Source organism: Bos indicus x Bos taurus, chromosome 3 (assembly GCF_003369695.1).
Source record: "Bos indicus x Bos taurus breed Angus x Brahman F1 hybrid chromosome 3, Bos_hybrid_MaternalHap_v2.0, whole genome shotgun sequence".
Lineage (NCBI taxonomy): Eukaryota > Metazoa > Chordata > Mammalia > Artiodactyla > Bovidae > Bos > Bos indicus x Bos taurus.
In genome coordinates this window covers 43,805,351-43,824,430 of record NC_040078.1, presented here as the reverse complement: position 1 = coordinate 43,824,430, position 19,080 = coordinate 43,805,351, and positions in this window count along the sequence as shown.

Below are 19,080 nucleotides of genomic sequence, written 5' to 3'. Positions count from 1 at the left end.
GTGTTTCAAGGCCAGTATCCCCTGGGGAGAGGACATGTTCCCCTTGGTTTTTCCATCTTCCCATCTGGCTTCACTTCTTCAGGCTAACCTCATTGAGCCCTGCCAGCAGGCATCAATTAAACTGCCACCTACCAGACACCTGCCTGAGCGCTCCGCACCATCATTCCTTCTTATGGGAAGGTAGCAAGTGTCTACCCCTCACTCCAACCTTAGTCTAGGACCAGAGGAGGTCATGTCTCAGCCCTTCACCAACAGGAGCAGAACTGCTCTTCTTTACTGCAAAATGTCATGTCAAAGCCAAGCCTCAGTCTTAAATTTCCTGAAAGAATGAGTAGAGCTCTCAGGAAGGGGCCAGGCCAGTGAGCCCCTAATGCACTACGTATGTTGCTTTTCTACCCCACTCAAGCTGGGAGAAGTAAAGAGTCTGTCACACAACAATGTCAGCCTCCATGTATTTTTCCCAAAGCCCTAGCTTGACAGAATCATCTATTAACAATGGGCTGGGTGTGGGTAGCAATTAGTAAATGACACTACTTGTGAAAGTAATATTGTATCTTAGATGCAGTTCTGTCAGAGGAATTAGACAAGAAAATGTCAAGGACAAAGGGCAAGTATTCAAGGCCACTATGCTTTTGTGCTTCTGCTGCCCTCCAGAACATTCTTCCAAGTCACCAAGATCTAAAACCAATTTAAAGCAAAATCAGACAATACCATCTTGAAACTCTTTTTAATTGAATGCATTGTAAATCCAGTGCTATAACAATATATACTCTAAAAAGGTAAGCTAAATTTAAAAAATCAGTTTACATTTTCTTCACATATGTAAAGCATCAAGTATTGATTTTATGTAACCAAGGATAAGAAGAAGAGAAATTCACAGACAAGAGCAGTAGTTCTCAACTAGGAGCGATCTTGACCCCAGGGTATATTTGACAAGATCTGAAGATATTTTTGGTCATCACAACTGAGAGGAAGGGGAGATGCTGCCCCTGACATTTAGCTGATAGAGGACAAGGGCGCTGCTAAACATTTTATGATGCACAAGACATCTCTTCTCACACTAATAAATAATTATCTGGCCCCAAATGTTAATGTCTTAGGTGGGAAAATCTTGGACTAGTGACACCAAAAAATGAACTTAAATTCTTTTCAGCAGTCATGAATTTTAAATAAAGTGTAACATTTATCATCTAAGTTCACACTTTGAACCCCCTTCATCCTCCTTAAGCCTGTGTTCCAATCATAGTACTGATAGATGACCTATGGAATGAGAATTTAAAAAACACCAAACTCTGCTTACAATCAAGATAAGCATCTCCATAGCACAGAACCAGACAGCCGTGTGAAATGGAGTGCCTTCCAGACTCTGGGTATAGGTGCAGTGGAAGCCATGAGTTTGGTTCCTGTGCACAATGGAGACATGGGAAAAGAAACCAAGTTTCACTGTATAAAAGCAGGTTTTAAGAATAAGTTGAGAAAAACTGCTACACAGAACTCTCTGAAGCAATGTCTTGCAGGAAGCTGAATGCCCAGGCAGGTAAAGTAAAAATACATAAATATTGACCAGTACCTGAGCCTAGCCACTCAGTGCCTGAATCTGTGATATCCTTAATGTCACAATGAGGCAGGGACTTGAATCACCAACATAAGAACTGCTTCTGGTCTTTGAGCCAAGGGGTCAGTGATGGTGACCACAACAGCACTAAACGGCAGAGAGGGTGAGAGAATAAATCTACACATCAAATTCCAAAATACACAAAGAAAATTAACACTCAAAAAAGTTACTTTAAAAAAATCAACAGAGCATAAATTTACTGTTAGTTTTTCAGTTGTTTCCAACTCTCTGTGACCCCATGGACTATAGCCCACCAGGCTCCTCTGTCCATGGACTTCTCCAGGCAAGAATACTGGAGTGAGTAGCCATTCCCTTCTTCAGGGGATCTTCCCAACTCAGGGATCAAACTTGGCTCTCCTGCATTGTAGGCAGATTCTTTACCACTGAGTCACCCAACCAAGAGAGATTTGGCAATAGCCGGTGACATTTTTGATCATCTTAACTGGCAGGGTTAAGTGTACTACTGGCATCTAGCAGGTAGAAGCACTGGAAAATTCATCAGAATTCAGAATAGCATGATGAAAAAATTATTTCTATATGAAATAGTAGTTAAAAGACAAAAGACAAATTGACTAACAGTAGTTCCAGGAAGTCGGACACGACTGAGCAACTTCACTTTCACTTTTCACTTTTATGCATTGGAGAAGGAAATGGCAACCCACTCCAGTGTTCTTGCTTGGAGAATCCCAGGGACAGGGGAGCCTGGTGGGCTGCCGTCTATGGGGTCGCACAGAGTCGGACACGACTGAAGTGACTTAGCAGCAGCAGCAGTTCCAGGAAGGGTATTAGAAGGAATGCAGTTGATACAATACTCAAAGATAAGGCAGATAAAATGGCTTAAAATATGAAGAAGTCTATGAGCACTATTAAAAGAGCACTCTAAGTACAAGCAGGATAAACAAAGATAAGTCTGCATCTAGACATCAGAGTAAATCAACAGACTATCAATATGTAAAGAGAAATTTTTTTAAAACTACCAGGGGAAAGGAGAGAACACCTAAAAGTAATGACAATAAACAAGTTTCTTAATGTTTTCACTATCAGTAGATTTCTCATCAGTAGCAATAGATGCCAGAAAATAACATAATGATATCTTCTAAAACCTTAGGGAAAGAATGCTTAACCTAAAATTCTATACTCAGCCACATTATCTTTCAAGAGTAGAAGCAAAATAAAAGTAATCTCAGACATAATAAAAATACCCATAGACTCTATGTAAACAAGGATCTTTTTGTGTAAATAGAGGCAAAGTTGTTATGTGTGTAACATACATGTAAAACTGTATATAATCACACATATTTGTATAAAACACATGTATACTGCATGTATATGTGTATACATGTTTATACAATTTTAGTTTCCACACCAAGAGAGGAACAAAAACAGGGAGTATGTCTAGAACTATCACAACAATAAAGAAAGAGAGAAAAAAAGAAAGAAAGAGGACGAAAGAAGGAAAGGAATGGAGAAAGAGAAGGAAGCGGGGAGAAGGGTAGGGACAAAGGGAAAGGATGATAACCAGAAAGCAGAGCTGAGATAGTAGAAGCAAATCCAGTAGTGCCAGTAGTCATAATAAATGCAAAAAGAGTAACCGAACTGTGTGAGCGTGCTCGGTGGTGTCTGACTCTGCGACTCCATGGACTGCAGCCCACCAGGCTCCTCTGACCATGGGATTTCCCAGGCAAGAATACTAGAGTAGGTTACCATGCCGTCCTCCAGGGGATCTTCCCAACCAAGGGATCAGTTCAGCCTGCATCGCCTGTATCTCCTACATTGACAAGTGGATTATTTACCACTGAGCCACCTGGGAAGCCCAAATAACAGAGATTATCAAGAAAGAAAAATATATAGTTTGCAAGAGACTTGTTAAAATGCATAGAAAGTTTGGAAATAAAGGTCTAGAAAAGATACATCTTGAAAATATTAATCAAAAGAACTCTCATGTTTCAAATATAAGTGTCAATTTCCTTCTCTGTAAAATAGTAATGATAGTGAGTCTTAATGCTAGTCTCTCAAGATTAGATGACATAATGTTCAAGTGTGTTACACAGGCCCAGTTCATAATAAATACTCAATCCCTGTTGGATTTAAATCTCTTACCCTGAAACAGTGTTCTAAGAGCCCCCATACCAGCTAAAGATTGTTCCTCCTCTTATAAACAGACAGCTTATCCTGGGAGTTAGCACCGCCTTTGTCTAAGTTGGTGGCATGAGCTTCCGGACCACTTTACTTTTTCCATGCTGAGAAACTGGCAGCTTAGATTCAGGAATAAAGAGTCTATATTAGGTATTAATGCCTTCCAGGGTAAGGTATTCAGGGAATTTCACAGGTGCATTACAAAGATATAGAGACTAAAATCAGAATTCCAACTTCCTGGGACTCTGGAGAGAAAGAAGTGTGTTTTATGTTCCATTCTCATCAGTGTTTAATATTCCTGGTAGATGAGTACACTAGGAGAAACAACTTCTAAGACTGAAAGAAGCTCTGAAAAGAAGTCTGGTCATACTGTTGTTTACCAAATGAGGTCAAATTCTAAAATCCTGCTGGATGAAAAAGTACAAAATGTAAAATGTTATTATAGCTTTTAGAATTTTCAAACAGCAATAGCTTAAATTCAAAACAGTGCCTTAAAATTTAGTCTGAGGGTTTCAGCTTATAATCTTCAGCATAGCATAATAGTCCTATGATAATAACATTTTCAGTTACACTTGGAAAGACAAAATTTGACCATAAATATAAGGTAGTTTGGTTTGACTTTAAATTATACAAAAGCTACACCTGCTTAGACATAAGGGGTGCCAGACCTTCTGATAGCTTTTTTTTTTCTTTCTTTTGAAAGGTTCCAAACCATGTACTTTCAATATCATATTTAGCAAGAAAATATTTTCAAGCACCGTATCCCAACCCAGTGTCTGAGAAGCTGCCACTCTGAATCAACATTGCCCTAAATTTTGGACCTAGTGTGCAGTGAAATGCCAATTCTCGCCAAACCTACATGAAATTTTTAACAAGATGTCCTCTACTTTTATTTGATGTAGCAAGAGAAAAAGACAACTTCCCTGCTAGGAACTGGGAGAAGTCAAAAAAATCAAAGGAAATATTTCCAAAGGAAGAAAAAGGAACACATCACATTTGTAATAACTTCTTTCTTGCTAACCATAAGCTCCATAAAGACAAAAAGTATGGCTAAACTGGTAATATTAATACCTTTGACAGTAAATAATGCCTTTTATATAAAATTAGCTATCATAGAGCATGATCCAATAAGTGCCAATTGACTAACTCAGATGGGATTCTCTTGGACCAACCCTTCCTTCTTGATTTTTGTAATTGTTCACTTTCTCACTCTGAGTCCCTCCCCCCCCCCCCCCCCCCCCCGCCCCACCATCCCTCTCCTTATTCCCTCATTCTGCCTTTAAAATGCCCAGTTACCTTTTTATAAATTGAAGTTGAATTCAGTTCTGGACTCTTTTCTTTATTACAGTTATATATCATTGATGAAAACCTGTCTTTACCACTTTGACTACCACCTGACTTTATCTTCAATAGTACTTGTATATTAAAATAAAATGACTTTTAAAACTACCAACTTTAGGAAATAGAACCATCCCAATTTTTAAGGACTGTTCAATAAAATCTATAAAGAAGGGGAAAAATGAAAACAAGAAGGAGATGATAAAGAAAGCCATAATGGTTATTTTGACTTTAAATTGACACGACTAAGGGAAATTTTGATGCTAATAAATATGAATCATTTTGAGCTCCTCTGGAATGGAGAACACTAACATTGTGTCAGAAATAAATACAGAGAACCACTGCAAGCCTTCCTTCCTTCATTTATCCTTTCAACAAATTATATTGAGCACCTAGTATATCAAGAACCAAGCAAGCAGGCAGAATAACCCGGCAGCCAAAAGCTATATGGAAATTAAAACTCAAGACTAACAAAACAAAAGGAAAAAACAAAACAAAGTCATGCATGCTGCTGCTGCTGCTGCTAAGTCGCTTCAGTTGTGTCTGACTCTATGCGACCCATAGACGGCAGCCCACCAGGCTCCCCTGTCCCTGGGATTCTCCAGCCAAGAACACTGGAGTGGGCTGCCATTTTCTTCCTCAATGCATGAAAGTGAAAAGTGAAAGTGAAGTCGCTCAGTCGTGTCCAACTCTTAGTGACCCCATGGACTGCAGCCCACCAGGCTCCTCTGTACGTGGGATTTTCCAGGCAAGAGTACTGGAGTGGGGTGCCATTGCCTTCTCCAAGAGTCATGCATAATTTATTATTTATTATCATTATATCTTATTAACATTTTAGAAACTAGTAAGTACCAGCACTGTGCCAACCACATACATATTTTTTTTGAACTTTTAAATTTTTATTTTTTTTTAACACCAAAAACGTCTTCTATTGGGGTATATCCAATTAACAATGTTGTGGTAGTTTCAGGTGAACAGCAAAGGGACTCAGCCATACACATACATGTATCCATTCTCCCCCAATAGAAAGACATGCCCAACCCCAGAACATTTTATCAAATGATCTGAGGATGGGCAGATCTGACCACTCAATTCTTACAGTCTTTCACATAGCTTCATACCCTATTGTTGCTCTCTTATCAATGAGAAAAAGAACACAGGTTGTTAAATTGTTCCCATTACTGTATATCAAGTCTTGTACCATTCTGATAAAACCTTATGTTAATCTAAATTTATCTGACCTGGGAAAGTCTTCTAATATTGTCATCAGATTCAAAAAATGAATAGCATGAACCCTCCATCCTCCACAGTTAGCTTTCTCCTGGCTATAATCTTCATTTTTCTTGCTGGACCATGCTCCTAGGAATGACACCATTGGTGCCAGTTTTCTGGAATGACCATCAGAGGCCAGGCAGCTCCACAACTCTCCTGTAGTTTCTAATGCCAGAGGGCCACACTGGGGCATGGATCAGCTTTGCCACAGAGGATCCTCCAGTCCCACAACGGAATCTCTGGCTGCCACACTGAGGACCAACATCTCTTCAAAATTACTTTTCTAATTGCCCCAGAAACTCTCTTCCCAATAGTGTTTCTTTATATTTTTTGAAAAACATTGATATGAGGGATAAAACTAGAGGACCACTTGCTCAAGTTCCTAGGGTCTTCCAAGTTGACTAAAGTTTTAAACCCAAATACTAGACTCTTAAATAAAATCTAGCACGGAGGTCATTGATCCTGCTGTCAGATCAGTAGTAACATGACACAGGCCACAAGAGAAAGCTTTGCAACATCACTACTTACTTGTCTAATGGGGAAGAAATCCTTTGGAAGTCTCTAACAACCCAATATCTGCATTAGTACCACCAAAATGAGGACCCTTAGCAATATTTAGTGGCTTGGAGAAATTTGATTTACCTGAAGAATAAAATTAAGCTTAAAAAAGAAGTTTTTGAATGAAAAGATATTAATAGTATCAGACAGCCAAGTCCTTGGAGACCAAGAGAAATATATTGAGGTTTGAGGTCTGAGAAAGAGAGGCCATTCATAGAAGAAATTCATGGGGATTGTAGAAAGCTGTAACCACAGAGAAAAAATCAATCCAGCCCTCAACTTCAAAGAGGACAGCAAACAAAGGGGAAGTCTGAGAAGGAAATATATAGAGGATTGAGAAACTTCACCATAAACATGACTGAATATGAAGATGTCAAGGGGAGGGGAAACAGATAAACTAACTCAAAAGAAACTGAGCTCTCTACACAGAGAAAGCACACAGTTTTTTGGAGAGGTCCAAAATTTCACAAGAAAAACGTTATTATTGTTGTTTGTTCTTTCCTATCGCAGCAGCCTAACTGGAAAGCAATAGAGTCAGCTAGAAAAACACAATGCCGGCTTCTGTTCTAGGGGAAATGGAAAAAAAAAAAGAGGTCCAAGGTTGCCTCCTTCTTACCCACTCTTGAGGCACATTTTTATACCATTGTTGGACTTTGCAGTGTTCCTCTGGTTGCCATGGCATCAGAGAGACAAATGCCCTGCTTCCATTTTAAAACTGAATTCCCTTACAAACAAAATTGTTTCCATTTGAGAATATTCTCACCCTCACACTCCATCAGAGCTGTTTTCAAAAGAATGTGTCTTAAAAACATGGAAGAAAATTCATTGCATTCTTCTAATTAGGGAAGAAATATATAGTTCTTTTTTAAGAACTAGAAAATACAGAAAAATATTTTCTAAATGAAATTAGATGAGTTAATGAGCTCTTCACCTACAGGTGACCAATGGCTCACATTTGGGCATATCTATTTCAGGTATTTTCTCTATGTAAATATATTTTTGTTTTATATATTACAAAACTGCAGCCCCATTATGTATACAGTTGTGCCTGCTTCCTTTTCATCACTTTATATCCTATAGATGTACTCTTCTAAAGCAGGGTTATAAAATTCAGAGGTGGTCTTTATAAAACTTTAGCATTTTTCTCATTTCCATCTTATATATTATCTAAGGAAGAATTTAATAAGATGGCAGTCTGGTCTTGGTGTCCCCATGAATCTAAATGTTTGAGAGAAGTTAGTAGCAGAAAAGGATGAGTTAACTGTGTTAGGAAATTCTTGGAAATTTTTGTTCACTTTCCATTACATCATGTCATTGAAAAGGGAGTAGGGATAGCATCAAATAAGGTTTGTTTGAACCAAAAAGATCTGAAAAAGTAACTATAAAATGTTATGGGTTTGTTTCAACAATACATGTTCTCCACAAGTACCAGAGAAATCTACAATTAACAATTCTTTAACCTATTCATTCTTGCAAAGCAGATCAAGATTACCAGGCTAGTCCCATAAACCAGGAAACTGGACTCAAGGATATAAAAACCCCAACAAAGAAGGTGTCGTAGTGGAAATTACATCAGTTTTGCTTCAAACAAACGTGGCTCAAATCTAAGCCCTGCAATTCAGTAGACGTGTGACCTAAAACATGTTGCTCTAATTCCCTAAATCTCAATTTCCTTATCTCTAATAATTTGGATTGAAAAACTACCCAGCCACAGCACTGCAATAAGAATTAAATGACATGAAATGGGGGAAATGCTTTAACATCATGCCTGACAGAGGGTAGGTGTCTGGTTCAAATTCATACCCTTCTTTCAATGGAAACCTGAAATAAACTTAAAACTCTACTTCAGAATTACACCATTTCCGTAAACAGTGGTGTTTATGTTGTTTGTTATGTGAGTGATTAGTGATTCCACATTGTTTTTCTTACATTAACATTCTTGTTAACACTGCCTCCATTCTCCTTTCAGTAGAAGTTATGTAATGCAAAAAGTTTTCTGCTGAAACTTTAGAGTCAGGAAGAAAAGGAATGTTCATATGTCCAACAAGTTTCTTTTTCTGAATTCCCAGCTCAGTAGAGGAAACAAGTTAATTTGTGTACTGTCAAAATCAAAAGAGAAAAAAAGACTTCCCCTGTTCACTGTTAAGAAATCTCCTTAACTATTCTACCAGGACTTCCAGAATCAAGATTAAAAAGAGAAGAAAAAAAATTATGTTTCCACAGGTTTCATATCAATAGGAGGATGTTGAAATTGTGCCGGTAAACAGAGTAAGGAAGCAAAAGCCTCGTTAGGATCTAATTATTTTATAATTAACCTACTGAAAGCAGATGCAATCCAGAGTTTGCTCAAGAGATTTTTGAAGATTAAAAGATTAAATTAAACCAGTTATTTACTAAACCTGAAAATATATGGCAGGCATCAAAAAAAAATTCTCATTTTTTAATATTCCTAGGGTGGCAACCCACTCCAGTGTTCTTGCCTGGAGAATCCCAGGGACGGGGAGCCTGGTGGGCTGCCCTCTATGGGGTCGCACAGAGTCGGACACGACTGAAGCGACTTAGCAGCAGCAGCAGGGTTAGTCTAAGTCCTAATAAAAAGTAAAAGTGTCACTATTTTTCTTTTGGATATTATCTTTATTTATTTAGCATGTTTAAAAATCACTTGTATAGGTAAATCAATGTAACATTGGAAACGAATAACTTATATCCCATATTTATAGTCACCCTAAGTACAAACTACTAATGCTAATACTAGAAGATTGAGGATTAGATAGATAGCAAAATACTACTTCTGAACCATTTTTTAAATTAGTACTTGGATATAAATCTGGCCTAGTCTGCTGAGATAGTCTATAAGTTTCTATATAAGTCAATGTCATTTTACAAATGAAAACAATACATAGAAAAGTTTTGTGATTTGGCTAATGATCTAAAGGCTTGAAAAAATACAAAAAATTTAAAAGCTATAAAGACTTGAAAACTAAAATCGACATGTTTGGATTTTTTCCTGGGACAGTGATGAGTTATTGAAAGTTTTTGACCATGAGGGTTACATCATCTCTAAATCATTCAGAAAACAGTTTGCAGAATAAACTTAAGGAGGGAGAAATTAGTGACAGGAAGTTTAAACAAAATTATTCGGCAAAAGGTTAATTTTAAAAAGAGACAAGTTTGCTTCAACTGTAAGTGGTTTTCTTTCAGTTTGCGTGTGGGGTTTTTTTGTCTCCCCTACCCCATTAGAAATTCCTTTTCTATTGTCTCCTTTTCTTTAGAGGAAATCTGGTCACTGTCCCACCCCCTTCCTTCCCCAGTGCATTCTTGGAAACTCCTCCCTTGTTACATCTTATTCTAGCTTTAGATTCCAGCCTCTGGTTGTAAAACTTCTCTGCTCCTGCTGCTGCTAAGTCGCTTCAGTTTAGTTCAGTTCCGTTCAGTTCAGTAGCTCAGTTGTGTCCGACTTTTTGCGACCCCATGAATCGCAGCATGCCAGGCCTCCCTGTCCATCACCAACTCCCGGAGTTCACTCAGACTCACGTCCATCGAGTCAGTGATGCCATCCAGCCATCTCATCTTCTGTCGTCCCCTTCTCCTCCTGCCCCCAATCCCTCACAGCATCAGAGTCTTTTCCAATGAGTCAACTCTTCGCATGAGGTGGCCAAAGTACTGGAGTTTCAGCTTTAGCATCATTCCTTCCAAAGAAATCCCAGGGCTGATCTCCTTCAGAATGCACTGGTTGGATTTCCTTGCAGTCCAAGGGACTCTCAAGAGTCTTCTCCAACACTATAGTTCAAAAGCATCAATTCTTCAATGCTCAGCCTTCTTCACAGTCCAACTGTCACATCCATACATGACCACAGGAAGAACCATAGCCTTGACTAGACGAACCTTTGTTGGCAAAGTAATGTCTCTGCTTTTGAATATGCTATCTAGGTTGGTCATAACTTCCCTTCCAAGGAGTAAGCGTCTTTTAATTTCATGGCTGCAGTCACCATCTGTAGTGATTTTGGAGCCCCCAAAAATAAAGTCTGACACTGTTTCCACTGTTTCCCCATCTATTTCCCATAAAGTGGTGGGACCGGATGCCATGATCTTCGTTTTCTGAATGTTGAGCTTTAAGCCAACTTTTTCACTCTCCACTTTCACTTTCATCAAGAGGCTTTTTGGTTCCTCTTCACTTTCTGCCATAAGGGTGGTGTCATCTGCATATCTGAAGTTATTGATATTTCTCCCGGCAGTCTTGATTCCAGCTTGTGCTTCTTCCAGTCCAGCGTTTCTTATGATGTACTCTGCATATAAGTTATATAAGCAGGGTGACAATATACAGCCTTGATGTACTCCTTTTCCTATTTGGAACCAGTCTGTTGTTCCATGTCCAGTTCTAACTGTTGCTTCCTGACCTGCATACAAATTTCTCATGAGACAGATCAGGTGGTCTGGTATTCCCATCTCTTGAAGAATTTTCCACAGTTTATTGTGATCCACACAGTCAAAGGCTTTGGCATAGTCAATAAGCAGAAATGCCGTGTCCAACTCCGTGCAACCCCACAGATGGCAGCCCACCAGGCTCTTCTGTCCACGGGATTCTCTAGGCAAGAATACTGGAGTGGGTTGCCATTTCCTTCTCCCAAAACTTCTCTATTTGTGGCTAAAGAAGCAGATTTCATGATTGGGCATCATGTTTCATGTTCACCACCCCCTGCCTTTCCCCCAGTACATATATTTGAGCCCCTCAGAGGAGCTGCCTTCATGCACAGCCATAGACTATAAGTCCTTTGGGGGATTACATCTCATCAAAAGAGTTACAGAGCATCTGTCATCCAGCATTCCCAAATAAGTCTTGACTTTGACCCCCACAAAATGTTTCAAACTGAGATGGATTTCTTTGCAGTGAGAAATCACAAATCCACCAAAAAAAAAAAAAAACAAAGTGTTTCTTTTTAAAATACCCATTCCTGAGGGTTTTGAGAACTAAGGTAAGCTGGCAAGGGTTGGCAAGAGCAGAGTCTGTGATTTAGGTGTTGCTTTCAAGGCCCAGCCTTCTTATGAAAGGAACGTGGTTTCTCGTTCTCATGCGGTATGCTGCCTACCTAAGGGAATATAGGGTGTTTTTTGTTTTTCTTTTTTGCTATGAGAATATCTTTCTTCTTTGGGATACATGTTTTTACTTGCAATAAACTGAAAAAATAGGAATTTTGATGATAAAAGGAAAATATAATGACGTTTATTTTTATGTGATCAATAAGTAAACCTTCATGAACTAGTTAACACTCAAGAAAATGCCACATATTTGACAAAGCTCATTGACTTTTAAATTAAAAGAAATACTTAAGAATGTATCCACTAACTCTTCATTTTGAATATGAAAAAAGGGAAACATTTCTCCACTTGGTAAGGGCATAATTCCTTGGTGAATGGAGTATAATAAAGAATATCCCAAAATTTATATAATAAAAAAGTCTTCTAAAATAGCTGGCAGGTCATTCCGTTTAGGGATTATCTCATATGAAAAATATTCAATAGGGATATTACTTTTGGACTAATAGGTTTTCTATGTTCCAGAGTCTAGTTAGCATACCATGCTTATTAACTTTAATAAAGGAGTTAAAAATACTTTTTCAACCTCTGGCACTTTCTCAGAGTGCTTATCAAATTACATTTGAACTTGCCTATTGTCTTTATCCACCACTAAGCTGTCAGCCTGGAGAGGACAGGGACAACATCTGACTTGTTCATCATTATTATCTCACTGACTAAAGATTGTAGGCTTCAGTAGCTCCTTGTTGAATAAAGTTAACACTTTTAACATCAGAGTTGCTTTTTAAATAAATGGCTTATTTTTAAAATAGTTTTGGGTTCACAGAAAAGTTGCAAAGATAGTACAAAGAATTCTGATAGGCCCTTATCCAGTTTCAGTTTGCCCTAATGTTATCATCTGACTGAGTATATGTCTCAAAACTAAAGAAACCAGCATCAGTGAATTACTCTGAAGTAAACTCCAGACTTTTTTCAGATCTCAATAAATTTTCCCATTAACATTCTTTTTCTATTCCAGAACCTGATGCAGGATACTACGTTGCATATAGTTGTCATTTCACGTTAGTGTGACAGTTTCTCAGTCTTTCCTTATTTTTCATGACTTTGAGAGTTTCAAGGAGTATTAGTTACACATTTTGTAAAGAATCTATAGAATTGGTTTTTTCTGATGTTTTTCTCATAATTAATCAAAGGTTATGGGTTTTGAAAAGAAAGCTGCAGAAGTGAAGCATCTTTCTCCTTATTTCATATAAAGGACACTTGATATGCATGTGACGACATTGGTGATGCTAACTTTGGCCATGTGGTAAAGACAGTGTTTGCCAGGTTTCTCCACAGTAAAGTTACTATTCTGCTCCTTCCTTACCCTACCCTTTGGAAGTGAGTCAGTAAGTCCCAACCACATTCAAAAAGTGGAGTAGGGAAGCCCCCACATAAATTATTAGGAATTCTTCTTTTGGAGATTTTTCTCTTTTTCCCCATTTACTTTTTTATTCAACCATTTATGTATGTCACTATTAATGTATTCATATTTTATATTATAATCCTATATTATGATCTATCTTGCTGTTCAGACTATTGACATGCTTCTTTGACATGCTCCATCCTTTAATTTTTGGAATATTTCCTTACTATTTAGTAGTAGAAGATGCTCCAGGCTTATCTTGTATTTTCCCTAACCAGGTCTAGAGTCAACCATTTTCTAAGGACCCCTAGGTGAGTTTATAGCAAAATGTTATTGAGAAATCAAGGTCTGTGCACTGAGAGTACATGTTTCTCCTGAGATGTTATTGCTTCTAGACTCTCCGTGGACTCTTGTCTCAGTGGACAGAGCTAGGTGATATATATATATGTATATGTATATATGAGTACTGGAGTGGAGTGCCATTGCCTTCTCCATATACATATGTGTGTGTGTGTGTGTGTATATATATATATATATATATATATATATATGTGTGTGTGTGTGTGTGTGTGAACCTAAATACACATTTAATTTTTTCTGTATTAATTCATCTCTCTGTATATTAAACCACATGTGAGTTCACGCTAATGTCTTTGACTCTAATCCAGTACCAGAGGGCTCATTCTAACATTCCCCTCGTGCTTGCCTGGAACCTTCCACTCCAACAGTGAGAAACATGGCTTCCATTCACTTATTTGTTCAGCCCCAGTGTATATGTAAAGCAGGTTTTAATTATTAACTCATACCTCTATAAGAAACAAATTTACCAACTAGAATACAGTGCTCACATATAGTTCTTTTTTGTCTTCAACCTTACAATTTCAGTCCAAATTCTGTTTTTCAACTCAGCTAGGTTTTTTTCCCCCTCCTACACTCTTTAATGCAGTCATGCTGTACATTTATACTATAGTTAGAATCACTGGCCAAAGTCCACATTTCATCTTGGGATCTCTAATATCTTCATTGGATACACTGAAGTTTCCCATATGTGATATACACTCTATACATTGTGACAAATGCAGGGTTATGCATCCACCATCCCAGTGCCATACAGAATAATTCTATGACCCTAAACTTTTCCTGTGCATCCCTTTTGTAGTCAACTACTTCTAGACCAACTCCTGGAAACCCCTGATATTTTTGTCTCTATACTTTTATTCTTCCAGAATGTCATATGAATGGAATGATGCAATATGTAGCCTTTGTGATCTAGCTTATTTCACTTAGTATAAAGCACTTAAGACTCATCATGTTGTTGGGTAAATCAATTACATATTCTTTTCTATTGCTGAAAAGTGTACCACTGAATGGATATACCACAATTTATGTATTTTTCAGATAAAAGACATTTTAGTTAAATCTAATTTTTTGTGAACATAAAGAAAGCTTCTATAAGCATTTATATACAGTTTGTGTTTAAATAGAGGTTTCAATTCAGTTGGAAAATACCTAGGAGTATGATTACAGAGTCATAGAGTAAATCTGTTTAACTTTATGAGAAATTCCCAAACTGTCTTACAGGGGCCTTTTAAAATGTTATGATATAGATGGCAGAATTCAAATCATTTTTAAACCAGTTCAGCTATAAAGTTAAATTGTAGCATTAATAGTTTATTGTTGGGAGAGGAGCCAAGATGATGAAATGGGAAAACCCTGAGCTCACCTCCTCCCATGGGAGCATATAGAGAGCAACTATGAACAAGAATTTACAGAGCAGCTATCGACAAAAACAATCTGAAGATTAGACTATTTCCAGAGCAACTATCAAAATTACAACTATTTACAGAGCAACTATCAACAAGAACAACCTGAAGATTAGCAGAACAGATATAAATAAGAAACTAAAATAAGATGGATAGGAGCAGCAGAGACACGGTATAATCAAGACACTCACACGTAGGCAACCCACAAAGGGAAGGAATATGACAATCACACAAGTCCTCCCCATGGAACAAGGGATCCAAGTTCCACAATGGGCTCCTCAGCCCAGGAGTCCTGAAGTTAAGCCCTAGAAGATCTATCTGGCTTTGAAGGCCAGCTGGCCTTGCTTTCAGGAGACCCAGAGGGTTGTAGGAAACAGACTCCATGCTTAAAGAGTGCACATAAAATCTCACACATTCCAAGACCCAGGATAGAAAGAGTCATTCCAAAGGAGTCTGACTTAGACCTACTTGCTAATCTTCAGGAGCCTACCAGAGAGGCAAGGAGCAAACAGGATTACCCAGGGATATAGATGATGATGCAGCTATTTGGAGGAGCTCATCCTACCACAAAGACATTAGGTAAGTGCCACTTCAGAGTCCTTGCTCTGACTTATTAGCACTGGGACCTGGCCCCACCCATGAGTCAGTCAGCACTTGTCCTGGGACAACCCTTCCCAAAGCCAAGCAGTCAGCCCTGTGGGGACAAAGGCCCACCACCCAAAGGCCCACCCAAAGACCCACCCATGGGTAGCTGTAGGCCCCCATTTAATCCCAGCCACCCCAGGACTTCCCTGGTGGCTCAGTTGGTAAAGAATTGACCTGCAATGCAGGACACAGAGGTTCGATCCCTGGGTTGGGAAGATCTCCTGGAGAAGGGAATGGCAACCTACTGCAGTATTCTTTTTTTTTTTAATAGTCCAGTTGTTTTTTGTTTTTTGCTGTTTTCAGACAGTTTTTTTTTCCTTTTCTTTTTTTTTTAACTTTAAATTTATTTATTTTAATTAGAGGCTAATTACTTTACAATATTGTATTGGTTTTGCCATACATCAACATGAATCCGCCACGGGTATACACATGTTCCCAATCCTGAACCCCCCTCCCTTCTCCCTCCCCATACCATCCCTCTGGGTCATCCCAGTGCACCAGCCCCAAGCTTCCTGTATCTTGCATGGAACCTGTACTGGTGATTCGTTTCATGGCAGTATTCTTACCTGGGAAATCCGATGGACAGAGGAGCCTGGAAGGCTATAGTCCATGGGGTCACAAAGAGTCAGACACAACTGAGTGACTAAACCACCACCACCACCACTACCCTAGGACTAAGTCCCACCTACCAGTAGATTAGCCCTATCCCAGCAGAAGGAAGCAAGCTTAGGATCCCCCTGGCTCCAGCTTCACGTGTCAGAGAGATATGGTGTATGTATACCATAGAATATTACTCCACCATCAAAAACAATGTTATTTTGCAATTGGCAACAATATGTAGAACTAGAGGGTATTATGCTAAATGAAATGTCAGACTGAGAAAGAAATACCATATCATTTCACTAATATGTGAAATCTAAAACACAAGACCCATGAAAAGACATAGCAAAACAGAGACAGAGTCACAGATGAAAAATCAAACAGGTGATTTCCAGAGGGGAGGAGGCTGGAGGGAAGAAAGAAATAGGTAAAGGAGATTAAGAGGTAAAAACATACAGTTAGAAAACAAATTAGTTATAGACATGAAATGGGCAGTGTGGAGAATATAGTCAATATGATGTAATATCTTTGTATGGTGACAAGTGGTAACTAGATTTACTGTGGTGCTTATTTCGAAATGCATAGAACTACTGATTCACTAAGATGTGCATCAGAAACTAATATAGTGTTATGGGTCAATTATACTCCAAAAAACACATACAGGGGAGAAGGATTTGGATGAAGGTGGTCAATGGGTACAACATCCAATTATAAGATAAATAAATCTGAGGCTGTAACATTCAACATGATAAATATAATTACTACTGTTAGATATTATGTATGAAAGTTGTGTTAAGAGAGTAAATCCTAAAAGTTCTCATTACAAGGAAAAAATATTTTTTCTATTTAATTTGGTATCTATACAAGATGATGGATCACTAAACTTATTGTGATAATCATTAACTTTAAAACTTAAACTTTAGAAACCATAGTTAAAAGCTCATCTAAGAAGATCTACAACCACTGGTGACTGGAGGATCTCAGGCCAATTATATGCAGTTAACATCATTTGTAAACAGTGTTATATTACTTATACACAGAATTATCGGGTTAAATGGTCTTTGTCCTGAGGATGTTTATAACCAAGTTGGTAATTCATAAAGACAACCTAATTTCAGATGAATAATGTGGTAATTCTCTAGAAAGCATATTAAAATTCTATAAATATTAATAAGCAGCCTGTTTGTCCTACTTTAAAGCATCATGCTTCTCAAAGATAAGGGCACTACATCATTAATTAAAAAAAAACTAAATAATGATTTCTCATAATTATCAATGAAGACTTCTTCTGTAGATTGTATATCTTACATAGCACTTTCAACTGACCTCCTGATTAAATTATTCCTAAAATATCTGCATGTTATTCTCATATCATCTTGAATCTTCTTTAAGTCTAACCACACACTTTAAGTGTTTTTCTAAATCTATTTGCTAAAATATAAACTAAATTGTCATTTCTTCGAAAGGCAAGACCATTTCTTCCATTTATTTACTTTACTGTACAGTGTCAGAAAGTCCAATGACAAATAAGCAGACATTTTCAAATACTCAGCTGTGTAATTTACATGCTGCCTATCTCTTTTGTTGTATCCTTCAAAGAGAGAAGATGAAAAAAATTGTAGATTATCAATAGAAATAAAAGGTATTGTCCTCCTCTGTTCATTAACTCACATGCAGTTTCTGAACAGCTGAGATAATAATGGACTTTAATTCTAAATGTATTTATTAAAATATATTTCTCCCACTTTTGTCTCCCCCCACCAAGAAAATACAAAACTGTAGACCTAACCATTCTAGAACTTGTCTGTGCCTATACATTTTACACAGACTAAAATTTTTAAATTTACAATGTGAACTATGCTCTTCACTTCACAACTTTATTAATGGGAATAATCTTTTAATCATTATATCAAGCTGGATCATTATATCAATGTGGATCAATCAAAACAACTGAGAGGTAATTTCTTCTCTGAAATCAGGATCCAGGACCCATTTCAGAGATGTGCAACCTCGCGCAGTCACAATGTCTCCAGAGTTACAGAGGCCCTGTGTTTGGTTTAACCCTCTGCTGTCTCTCTCTTGAAATTCTTAATAATTTTTGAATTATTCAGAGGGCCTTCGTTTTCATTTTGCACTGAACCCTGAAAATTATGTAACCAGTCCTGTTAAAATCATATTTTAATCAATAATCAAGGCATTGTAAAGGCATTCTGCACAACCATCCATACTTCTTCCTTCTACCAGATTCTATTTTTAGGATCATAGACTCATGAATCAGCCAACTTGGTTCTGCAAAGACTACAATTCTATAAATTTCTCTCTCCTTATTCGTCAGGGATGAGGGGAAGGGAGGGAAAAAAGAGAGGAGGGGCGTTATAGCCAAAACACTCCTTTGCAGTGTTTACATTTAGACTGGAACTTTCTAACGGCCCAGATTAATGAAGAGGCTACTGATTTAAGGGGCTATATCTGGCAATCTGTTCCCGGTCTTGAAATCAGAGGGAACAAGGTGCGATGGATGAGATTTGGCATTAGTAGATTTGGGTGTGAATCCTATATTCGCCATTCACCATAAGTTATTTAAACACTAAAGCTCAGGGTTTTGGTTTTTTAATTTTATTTTAATAGTAGAGATGATAACTCCCTGCAAATTTTTGTAAAATTACAAAAAAACATGGCTTATACTCTATATTATTTTGGAACTATTCTGTCTA